The 10,422-nt window shown below is 42.2% G+C and overlaps 1 long non-coding RNA gene across 1 annotated transcript; it reads right to left on the bottom strand.

The window, feature by feature from the left end:
• Window positions 1-2,043: 2,043 nt before the first annotated feature.
• On the bottom strand, window positions 2,044-7,968 carry LOC143693285 (uncharacterized). Its single transcript, XR_013180785.1, has 2 exons — window positions 7,476-7,968; window positions 2,044-2,972 (listed from the first exon to the last, which is right to left on the bottom strand). It is a non-coding gene; the product is annotated as an uncharacterized LOC143693285 (long non-coding RNA).
• Between the last annotated feature and the right edge of the window lie 2,454 nt (window positions 7,969-10,422).

The following is a 10,422-nucleotide window of genomic DNA, read 5'->3' as shown; positions in this document are numbered from 1 at the left end:
AAAAATTCATAAACATCTCAAAGAAACTTTCCTGTGGTAATGACAACATTTCCTTCTGACATTTTAGCAAGTCTAATATTTCCCAATCTCAACAGGCATATTTCATAGGCACGGCACAGCAGCCTTATCTGCTCACAGGATGAGCCACGGCAGCAGCTCTGCTGTGGGGTAGAGACCACCCAGTGGGGATACCTGGGGCTTTGGCAAAGGGTACCAGAGGCCACACATGGGTATGTTTGTGGGGCTCCTCTAATGGAGTGTCATTAGACTGGGAATAAGGAAACCAAAGTTCAATTTCTGCTGGATTTTCCACAGCTCCCCAGTATGATTGCGGGAGGCTGTTGAGCTTTGTGTGCCTCGGTTCCAGCTGGTAAAAGGGTGATAGCATGTCCTGGCTTTGAACAGACTTACCTGCTAGTCTATCTCCTAGTGCACCAAGGGGTGCTTGAGGGGGTCTTGGGATTTATAAAGAGCTGTGTGAGTAAAATTCAGAAATGCTAGGGGTTTATTTTGGAGGAGTTTCTCTTTACTAGTGGCAGCTGAGCCTGGAGCTGACCTTATAATCCATATGGGGGTAAGCAGGCAGGCAGTGTTCCCCTCTGAAGTGAGATGATGGTACTGGACACATGGCCATGGCAGACTACATCTAAAATAGAGTAGGGCCCAGGTATCTTCTGTGGTTTGGGCAGGTGGCTGTTCCCAGAAAATACCCAGCCTGTCCAGCTGAGCCACCAGGGAGGGTGGGCTCCATGTGCAAGGATCCTTTCTGTGCACAGAACCAGAATTCTTAGTGCTGGAAATGACCTCTAAAATCATCAAGTCCAACTGTTAACCTCACACTGCCATCTTCACCACTAAACCACGTCCTCAAGTGCCACATTGAGGCCTTTTCTTGAACATTCCATGAACAGTGATTCTACCACTTTCTGGGTTGTCTGTGTCTTCCCTGGGTACTCTTCACTCATATTTTTGAAGGGGGATAATAGAAGTACTTGGAAACAGCTTATCCATTTCCACTGTGAGCACTGGGAGAAGATCAGCATGGAAAGCCAGCATGGAATATGGTGTGACACGTCATGTAGCTGCTTTAATCTGCACTGTAATTACAGTGACAATTTCTGCCTCTTGAAGCATCAGGATTGAAGTGGTTACCCTGAAGGGGAAAGAGACTCAGTGGGAGAATTTCAACCAAATCTAGGATGGGAAGTGCAGCACTTCCTCTGCATTGGATTAAAAGTGATCAGCATGGCCAAAGGCATCCTGTGAGAGACAGGTAAGGAGGCTGAAAGGAAATTGGAAATATTAAAGGGATGAAGCTGGACTGAACAGAACTAGTTTTACAATTCCCTATTCCTCCTTCATTTGGTAGCATTAGGCAGACTGAAGGGTAGATTGTGCAGACTTATGCGTGACAGCAAGACACTTTTCCACACCAATAAACCCCCTGAAATTAATTGGATTGCTCACAAAAGTGCCTGGGAATGTGAACTAGGCTCACACATTTCAGCCCTCAGATTTGATCTTTCTTCAGCAATGCCAGGGCCAGACTGCCTGGTGAGCAGCTACAGATCAGCCAGAAATGGGAGTTCAGCAGTGACTGGGTCAAGGTCTCTGTGGACAGATTCTTGCTGAGGAGCATCTCAGATCAGCTGAATTCACCATAGCAAAAAACAGACTGAAAATAAACTGAAAGAAACTATCCTGAAAGTGAAGGGATCAGCCACAAGTTTGTGCTTGCCACAAACTGATGGGCATTTGCTATGCCATGGAATTGCTGATGTGAATGCTTTTAGCTGGTGGCAAATGAGAATTAGCCTGGCAATGAGGGAAACCTAAATTTAGGCAGTTCTCCCATGTGTGCTGTGGGCTAAGAGCACATAGCCAGGTGTCCACAGAGGCATGCTGAAGGTGAGGTGCCTGTTTGCCAACTGCAAATGGGCTCCTGAAACACCAAACTGTATGAAAAACTCCCCTCACATACCAGTCTGGAAAGAAGTAGCTTTGTTGTTGTTTCAAAGAATTAGTGAGCCAACAATGCAAAGCTTTGGAGGTGGTTACTGGGTTTTTACTGGAGTCTCTAGGAGCTATACAAAGTCTGAAGACATTGTATGTACAGTACATCTTTAATAAGAAGGGAGCTCACAGTCTACCAAACTCTGCCAAATAAACTTTTAATACATACTGTACTTCACTCAGTAGTTGTCCATCTCTTCTTCATGGAATATCTAACAGCTCTAAAAATATTTTCCTGGAGGAGGATAGAATTATCATCATTATATATCAATCAAGTATGGTTAATGAAGCAAAGCCAGCATGCTAGTATTGCACAAGGGGAAAAGCCTCCAGAACACAAAGTGGAACAACAAATGCCCTCAAAATTCTGCCGAAGGGAACAGGAAGCTCTGGATGCTGCATCGGTAGGATTCGTGTAGCTCTTAGGCGTCCTTGTACCACAGCAGGTTTGCTTTGCCTCTTCACTGCCACATTTCTCTCTCAAACAGGTAGGGAACTTCCAGACCATTGCAAAAAAGGAAAAAAAAATACAGCAGCTGCAGAAAAGTGTGGTACTATTCAATTTCTTGAAGAGTGAGGCTTTTATTTCAAAATATCATATATTAATATATATATATTTCTATATATATATACTTTAACTGGTATAAAGTAAATTGTAGATCCAAACTTATACTGTTGCTTGTACTTTGCAATCTCAGAAACTGTAGCAAAGGAACCACTTTCTTCATTTTTTATTTTCAGCTGTCAAAAATCAGGGCCATTATTTCCACCGAATCCTTTCTTTCACACAGTAAAGCCACTGTTGTTTTCTGGTAAACAGTCAAAGTGCAAATAAGAAATCCATTTGGCTTGGAAATGCTGAGATGGTTTTAAACTTTCAATACTTTGTCCTCATAAATCAGCCGGGCTTTCACTGTCTCCATGCAGACGTGGGCGCTCTGTTAAGTCCTTGGGTGGATCTGCAGTGAGAAAATGGGAAAGAGTCAGTTATGCATAATATGTTATTTTTTAAATATAGTCTTTTGGAAAAGAAAGACCCAGGCTCTGTGGGATACAGCTGATTGATATAGCTGAGTTTAAATGCAATACCAGAGGAGTGTGTGTCTTTTAGCACTGCAGGGGTGTAAAAATATGCAAGAGACAGATCCTGAGTGAGATCCTGCCTCTGCCTTGGGAGAGACTGGATGTGCTTTAAGCACCTGGGCTGGTGGTGCTGGACATCACAGGATGTCTTGGTTTGGCAGGGACACCTTTCACTGTCCCAGGTTGCTCCAAGCTCTCTCCAACCTGGCCTTGGACACTTCCAGGGGTGAGGCAGCCACAGCTTCTCTGGGCAGCCTGTGCCAGGGCCAGATTCCTTTACAGGGAAGAATCCATTCCTAATATCCAATCTAAACCTCCTGTCTGTTAGTCTGAAGCCATTCTCCCTCGTGCTGTCCCCTAATGCCCTTACAGAGAGTCTCTCTCCATCTTCCTTGTGGGAGCCAGGACAGATTCACCCCAGCCTTCCACCTCCCCTTCCCAGAGTGATTCCAGTGACTTCTGCTGGACAAGACAGGCAGGAGCATCCATCCACCTTTCAGGTTTGTCTGGAACCCCTCCAACTCACTTCCCCAGAGTGCAGGGCCACAGCAGCTACTCCATCTCCTCAGCCTGTGTGAGATAACACACCCTGCCACAGACCAAAACCCACCCCTCCTTGTGACCACCACCAAAATTGACCTGAGTGCTGCACTAATGCTGCAAGGGGAAACACCAATGCCCAGGAGTTTTTTTAGGATGCTGAAATAAGAGCAACTGTCCCACAGCAGAAACAGTGCTCTCAAGGAAATGCTTTTGTTATGCTTTTGCTGTGCTGGTTCACCCAGATGAACACCATGAGGGGTTCAGCCCTTTGCCAGGCAACTGGGTCAGCATTGAAACTCACATTGACTTGAATATGGTCAGGCTTGGCCATTAAATCAGGGCTACAGATTATTATCTAACTATAAATTATTATATCTAATTATAAATGATTAAACACAGCAGTAAATATTAGAGCAAGAGAGATTTACATGAGATCCAGCTGGTTCAAATGGAATCAAACTGAATCCCACCACTTAAAACTGAAACAAATGGTTTAAACCAGATTAAACCAGTTGAAACCAGTTGAAACCAGATTAAAATGGCTAAAACAGGATAAAAATGGTAGCCATCAGTTTAAACCAGTTCAAACCAAATCAAACCTATCAAAACCAGTTCAAACTGCTCAGAACCAGTTCAGATGGGTCAAAGCTTGTTAAAGCTGGTTAAAACTGATCAAATCAGGCTGTAGCAGAAGGCACAGGCTGAGAAACTGGAGAGGGGCTTTGAGCTGAGCTCCTCTGCCCATTCCCAGCTGACCAACACAATAATTTCCATGATCCAGAATATCAGCAGCATCCAGCCCGAGCTGCTGCTCTTCTATTTCCAGTGCCATTATTGCTGTGATGGAGGTGGCAAGGTGACCTCCAGCAGGTTCTATCACAGCTCCAAGGACCCCACATTTTTAAGGAAAGGACTGAAACTTCTTAAATAAATTAAAAATAGAAGGAGTGACAAGGGATTAAATGAACATTGAAACTGCTCCAGAAATTGAATGACAATATTATTTCCTTCCAGTGTTTGTCACCTGCCTGACCATCAATAGAAAACAAATCCATTTAAGGAAGCTGTGAGCTTTATAACTTGGCTTTAAAAACTTAATTAGTGAACTTTGCTAAAGGGCTGAACACAGAAATAAATACATGAAAAGGAAGCAATGAGGAATATGCTGGTAAAGACTTCACTGAGTCTGTTGTCCACCTCTTTCTGACACTAATCAATGTTAATCACATGTGAGACCCAACTGAAGTTATGCACTAGCCTAGAAAATTATATCTATTGTGTATATCCATGTATTCAGAAATATAAATGTAAATATATCCATATACATATATGTATATATATAAAAACATACACTATATACATATATGTACATATATAAAAAACAAACACATATGCTTATATGTGATTTAATTTATTGTGGGTCTGGAAGAATGTACTAATGGGTACCTTAATCCCAAGAGTCATAAATGGGAATGTTTTCCATGTCAGGACAGCAGCTAATGTAAATGTATTAAGTGTAAGGAAAAGGCTTCATTAAAACAGTTTACAGCCTATGGAGATTGGCTGTAGCCTTCTGCCTAATCACCACAGAGAGAGCTGGGATGTTGACTGATTTGTCTTGTTTCTTCTGCCTTCTTAAATTCCTTAACTACTCAAATTAGACACACATGGCCCAGTCTTGGAACCTGGATTCAGTCAGGGCAGATTACATTGTAATCTCATTCACTGCTGCTGTCTGAAATGGCAAAACAAAGAGAGAGAAAAAAAAAAAAGCCTGTTTTAGGATCTGATTGCTTTCATTATTTTATATTTATGTTCTAGGGTTGACACAGTGGTAAGGATTGGAGCAGAGTTCCAGGGACTAAGAAGCAGAATTTCTCCTTAGAAAATGCAAGAGACAGTTGCTGAGCACATCATGTCATGTTGCCTTTGTCAATTGGGTTCTGTAATGATATTTTACAGCAACAAAGCAAAATTCTACTGGAAGCAGCACCATAAGGTACTCCCCTCACTAGCTAATTAAAATAACTCCTGTGGGTAAATGAAGAAATATTTTTTCAGTTATGAGCACTCACTCTGCAAGTATTTAATTCAAATGAAATACAATAATGCATACTGAATAGATTGGACCATACATCTGCATATTAATGAAGCTCCTAAATTTCTAGCAATCACTTCCATTGCCTTAAACTAGTTTATGTGATGAGGACTGGGGGAGTTAAGAGAAGGACAGCTTCACTGAAGAAAGAAAATGCAATTCCTCAATTATATAACTTGTAGACAGATTGCAGAAGGGCTGAATTATTGTATAAGATACTTCATGCTGCCTCTTAGTTCTACATCACTTTCTTCCATTTTAACTCCCCACTTTCCTCACTGGAAAGGACATGTAGTGAATTTGTGGCCTAGGATTTTTTAATTTAACTGCAAGGCACACTCATTAGGAAACAGCTTTTCAGTGGTGCTGCAGTGGAAGAGATCAGCTGTGGGCACAGAGAGATTTGGAGGAAGAGCACCACAGAAAGAAACTGAGTCAGGGAATCCCAGTTCCCTCCTTCCTTCTTCCTTTTCTCTGGGAGGTGACAAAGAGATCACATGGATCTTGTTTTTGGGGGCCACTGATTGCTTCCTACAAAGAAAATCTCCTAAGTCAGTAGGTGTCCTGATAATTTAATGTGTTGGTGGGGCAGAAGGCTCTGCTCCAGAAATGAGGGTTGCAATACAAATAATTCATCCTGGGGTAGGTCCTGTGGAGGGAAAGAAAAGGATTCAGGTGCCAAGGGGATCAATTAGGGTAAAATCTCCTCCTTCAACAGGAGGCCTAGAAGACATGAAAAATGACTGGAGTTAGGATTGGAGAGAAAGGAAAAAGTCAGGAAATCACAACACTATGCTGCACATTCCTGTGAATTAGCAGGTGGGCATGAGTATGTAGAATTTCTTATCAAACAGGGAAAAAATACTGAAAATTCGCTCTTTTTCATTTAGCAGATTTCAAAAGCCATTTTCCAATTCACAGAAAATGAAAATCTATATATTTAGAAAAGCATTTTAAGTTGACAACCACGTAATTTTCTTGGAAAAAAATTCGATTGTGATATGAAAATTCGTTAATTAAAATTTTTGAATACAGGTATAGGTGACAGTTTAAAGACAATGGTTGTGAAACAATCCCACAACACAAAAGAAAAGCTGGAGTCTCTTTCTGAAAAACACTTTTATTCCCAAGGTGATCCCATAGTGGGAGTTTAGGCAGCTCATTCCCACCCTCCCTCTGCCTGTTCCTGGCACGGTGTGGTGGAAGATGTTGTCACCTGTTGGCCTGTGCTCCCTGAACCTCAAGAGCATCTCAAGAGCCCATCACTGATGAGTTCATGGGGCTGGAGCTGCTCCATGTGAGAGCTGCAGTGCACACAGAGAGCTGAGTCCTCTGCTCCAAAGCACTTTTACAGATGTGCTAATCCAGATGTGGCCTGGAACAGCCAAGGAATGGATTTGGGATCCAGCAGATCCCTCTGAGCTCATGTTCTTCCCTTTAGCCACCAGAAAGGGACTCAGGGATGTGCATTGGGGGTATCTTGCGGTGACAAACTCTGTAAGAAAGTGACCTGGCAATTCAGCAGCTCCAACCTGCTGATCACCAAGCCTGGACCCAGCTGACCAGCCTGATCCATCTGAATTTTCACCCAGTTATGGCCAGAAGCACTGGGTGATCATGACAGTGGTCTTTAAGGCTTTTACAGCAGGCATGATTATGGAAAAGACATGGGTGAGCAGCCATCAGTGATTCCCTTTGCTGTTAAGACCTCCTGGGTGCAGACAGAAAGGAAACTTACTCTGGTGGTCTTGATTTTATTGCCAGTTGCACACATCCATCCAGAATTATCAGGCAACGTCTTACATTCCTCTCCTTCTAGGCAGGGCTCCATCTCACACCACCACTTCCCAATCACTATAGAAGCTAAAAGAGAAAAGACAATGTTTACAACTACGTTACAATGACCACATCTAATTAAATAATATCTCAAGGGTCTAACACTGCAGTTAAAAGGCAGAGTGTCCCTTCAACTGGAGTTCAGCTGTAAGGATTTCACATTTAATTACTTGTTTGGCATCCTGTATTGCCTAAGACAGTGCACTGCTTGCCACAGCCTCCTCACACAGCAGATCCTGTCTGCTCCCGTGCTGTGGCTGCAGGGAATGCTGTGATGGCAGCAATTCTGCTGCAGACCAAAGGACCATCCATCCTCACAGCCCCTCTCCCTGAGTGCCCATCTGATTTGCACAGACATGCACAAGAACAAGGCAAGTCTGAAGGGACTGTCCTCAGAATATTCTCCAGGACTTCTGGTTCAGTGTACTCCACATGTCTGCTTTGTTTCAGGACCTACAGCTGGATTTTTTTTTTTATTTTTTTTTTTTTAACCAGAAATCTGTCCAGAATTATTTGAAGCCATGGAGACTTTTGGCTTTCCCAATAAGCTATCACAGGGAGCACCACAACTAGAAACAGAGGGTAAGGTAACTCTGCAGCAGAAGCTGCTTGTTGAAACACAATTATGAATTTTATAGAAAGCACATTATCTCTGAAAGTAACTTTGAATTTCCAAATATTTAACATTGTAAATAATGGCAGTGTTTGGACCCAGTTGTTTGAATTTAATTGGCACATATGTTTACAACCTTGAATGTACCTTAATGAAGTTTCTTGCCTGGGAATTGGTATCTGACTATATCCTTAGCTGTATCTTAATGACATTTTTTGTCTGGGGATTTTGATAAACTTTAGCTAACCTTGCAAGTGTGAAGAGTTGGCTCATGAGTGGCTCTTTCTGTGGTTTGCTTTCTCTGGCAAGAATTAATTTCATGGTTGCACTCAGGAAGCCTGTCAAAGCTTTTTGCATAGTCACTCAAAGAGAGATGCTTAACCCATTCCTGTCATCCCTCATGGCTGCTTCAAGCCCACAAAATACCTTTGAAGCAGCTGTCTTATACATACATGTATATATTTATATATACATACACCAGCTGACTGCCATTCAGCTCTGGAAAATGCCCTGTTGTGCATGCATTGATTTAAGGACATTACAGAACTTATAATTAAATTCTTAAATACAAAATTGAGTAGAATATTTCATTTTGAGGGGCCCTACAAGGATCATATGGCTCTCAGTGTTGTCTTTCCGGGTTCTTCCCACAGCTTATATCTGATTTTTATCATATAATATATCATTTCTCAATATATACAAGACACAAACAAAGCCCTTTACACCTGTGCTGGCAAGGCAGTTTAATGATGCTACTCACACACCTGTTTCAGAAGGGTAGCATTAATGCTGCTAACAGCAGAGAAAAAAGATCTCTCTTTGCTGTGCATGAAAATGAAAGAGGGCTGAAATCTGTGCTCTAATAATAGACTGTGCAGTGGGCAAACTGAAAAACCATATCCTGCTAAATACTGGCCTGCACAGCAATCATCAGAGCAGAGCATCCTCAGGATGTGTGAGAAGAATCCATGGAATCAAAAGTGATGCTCATGATTATGTACTAGGAGCAGTGCTGGAGCATTAAATAACCCCAGAGAAGGATCCTACAGTGCAAGGTACTAAACCCCACAAACCTGAATGCCCTGGCCTGGAGTTTACCCTGTAAACCAGAGATTTGAGGTGAATACTGACTGAGAAGCAGCATGGAGAAGCAATGCTACTCATAGCAATTAAAATGATCTCACTACTTTTTAATGTTGTTAAATACAGCCCAAGTATTCAGATCTTGACCTTGAAAAATAATCAAATGCAAAGGCAGTACTGAAGTTTAACAGCAACTGACTCATGTAGTGGTGTAGAGGTTTTAGCATATACACACATATTATCATTGATTTTTGATCACAATTGTGCAATTACAGCCAAGTGCCCCCCCAGTGAGCACCCTCACCTGGACTGAAGACCAGGCTCCTTTTATAATGGGGGAAATTTGCAGATGAAAAGCTCCTCTTTGTTTCTAAGTTGTATGTAGGCAAAATCCTTTTTAAGTCTGAAGCACTATAAAGCTCACTGTGGTCTAGTCCTCAGTCCCATACCATGGCAGTGGCATCCAAAACCAAAGAAAATTACTTTCTTTGAATCTTGTGTTTATAGGTTTTCTTTCTATTAAGAGCCTTTTAATCTTTAGGACCAGTTGTGTTTCTTGGGTACTGCTGATCCTTTGAGTTCTACTTGATTTCAAAGTTTGACACCTCCAGCTCTGTTCAAAGAGGGAGGAAAACACTTTAAAATGAATCACAGCATTTGAGACTGGGCCCACCTGTAGGAGGAGGGGAGGAATCTTCCTCAGGGAAAGGATTCAGCTTTTCTATGTTTATGTCACTTTCTAGGTTATGTCACTTTGAGATGAGCTGAAGCAGTTGGGTCAAATTGCTCAAATTAAGATGCTCCCCCTTAGGGTGGTTTTTATTCAAGAACTCCCAGATCCTGAGGAACCTGAGCTTCTCAGTGACCCAAACCACTCATCCTGGGTGAGAATCAGAGATCCCTGTTAATCACCAGCAGCACAGGCTGTGAGTGCTCACATCATGCTGAATGAGACACCTGTAGCATTCTGGAGTGCTTCTCACTGTGCTCTTCTCACTGCCTGGGGAATACACAAGCACAGGAGTTCCTCCATGCTAGGCTTCCCCATTCCTGCTTTGCTTTTTTGTTTCAGTGCCTTTTTTTTTTTTTTTTTGTCATCACATTCTAGGTAAAAAAAGGGATTGTTTATATCTGAACTATTTTCAAGAAAACG

Source organism: Agelaius phoeniceus, unplaced genomic scaffold (genome assembly GCF_051311805.1).
Source record: "Agelaius phoeniceus isolate bAgePho1 unplaced genomic scaffold, bAgePho1.hap1 Scaffold_532, whole genome shotgun sequence".
In the NCBI taxonomy this organism is placed as follows: Eukaryota; Metazoa; Chordata; class Aves; order Passeriformes; family Icteridae; genus Agelaius; species Agelaius phoeniceus.
Note: the sequence above shows the minus strand (reverse complement) of the source record. Positions and strands in the feature narration are given on the sequence as shown.